Genomic DNA, 2,009 nt, shown 5'->3' with positions numbered 1-2,009 from the left:
GATGGGATGGATCCCCGGGTGGGGTAGTCTCTGGATAGTCCATCCTTTCATCTTAGCTCCAAACTTTGTCTCTGTAACTCCTTTCATGGGTATTTTGTACCCTATTCTAAGGAGGAATGAAGTATCCACATGTTAGTCTTCCTTTTTGGTTTTCTTGTGTTTTGCAAATTGTATCTTAGTACCTGCAAGATTTAATGTACATCACTGAATTATGTTTTTTAACTGTATGGTAAGGACGGTCTGTTTCTCTCCAATTCTGTATTTTAGGTTTGTCAAGCTTTACTTCCACACATTGTTGATTGTTGTGGACAGGCCTGGTGCTATTCTTGCGAACCAATCCCCTAATAAATAAAGGAGCTAATCACTGGGCGAGTAGGAGGGACTTCCAGGTTGGACAGAGGAAGAGAGGAAGCAGGAGAGAGTTAGGCCCTTTTGGCTGGGTATATTGCAAGGACAAGATGTAATTGCAAGTGTCTTCCGGTTTCAATGGAGTATCCCTCAAGATTCTCCACCAGAGGATTTAGATTTAATGAGGCTTAAAATATTAGGATTTTAGTTGTTGTGCCCAGTGGTTGAGTTACCATTGTTTCTGAATTAAGTCTGTGTGGCGCTTTCCTTCACGATTTGACTGGGTTCCAGAGGGAGCGGTACCAGTAAAGCATGGGTTTGCCTGATGTGTACCACAAAGGCCATTGGGGACTTGAAGCATGGGGTTGGCTTGGTAATGACCCCCCCAGTGGGAACCGCAAGCAGGGTGGAGGGATTATGGAGTTCTGAGTCAGAGTTTCCACAAGATAAAAACAGGTTGGCAATTGCCCTCCAGTGCATGGGGGGCCAGGTCCATGGGGCAGAGAGTTGCTGGTGCCCACCAGTCGTGCAGGAACTGCAGGTCATTTGTAATATTTCCTGCAACAGTTAATAGATGTGTATGCAGAACAGGATTATTATTCTATTATCTATTATATACTATTATCAGAGTAACATAAAGCAAAATTGTCATTTTTTGAGTAATCTATATTATAATTAAATAACAGTGCCATATAACCTTAAGTGAGCAAACTGTTCATATAATTGTGGTTTATTTAGCTCTCATATTTACGTAGCACTTTTTATTTTGGAAAGGAAATCATGTTTTGGAGATGTGATTATTTCTACCCTAGTTTTCTTTACAACTTGTCTGGTATATTTTGCTTCTTCCTTTACTTTCAAATTTTCTATGTTGTCATGTATTAACGATCACTTGAAAAATCAGATTGCTGGTTTTTGTTTTTTCCAACCCAATATGAGAATTACTAACTCTGAACAATTAAGTTTAATCTACTAGGTCTTATTGGAATTGCCAGTATTTCCAAGTTTATTTTAACCATTCACATTTATATCAACTCTTTAAAACATAAATCGAATATGTCTTTTGTGAGGTTCCTCTTTTCTAACTTCTTTGGGGTTGAAATTTGATTTAATTTCCACTTATAATTTCTATTGATTTAGAATTTGTAATGTTCTTCTGCTGGTTAACGTTCATCTTCTAAGACCAACAATACTGCGATTTATTAGTACAAAAAAATTTTCCATTGGGATTTTTATTTGCTTATGTTGAATTGATCCTGGGAGACTTGACAATGATATTGAGCCTAAGGATTTATGCATACTGTGCACTTTTTCTATAGTTTTAGATGTTAAATTTCACTAGTGTTTAATAGTTCACATTAACTAGCTAGCACATTTATTTCTTAAATTTATTGTCATTTTGATGCTATTGTAAATGCTATTTTTAAACTATGTAATTTTAATTCCCGATTATTTCTGTTAAGTGTAGAAATGTCATGGAAACCCTGCCCCATGATTCATTTCATTGTCATTTCTACTGATTTTTTTGTATGGGCAATCGTGGCACCTAAATGTAAACAGCATTCTGTCTTCCCTTCCCATCTATATGACTTACTAATTTTTCTTTTTTTGTGTAATAGAACAGATTTTTAATTAATAATTAATTTATTATTATATGTAAG

This window comes from Mus pahari, chromosome 11 (assembly GCF_900095145.1).
Source record: "Mus pahari chromosome 11, PAHARI_EIJ_v1.1, whole genome shotgun sequence".
In the NCBI taxonomy this organism is placed as follows: Eukaryota; Metazoa; Chordata; class Mammalia; order Rodentia; family Muridae; genus Mus; species Mus pahari.
The sequence above is the reverse complement of the archived record's forward strand: the minus strand, read 5'-3'. Positions refer to the sequence as shown.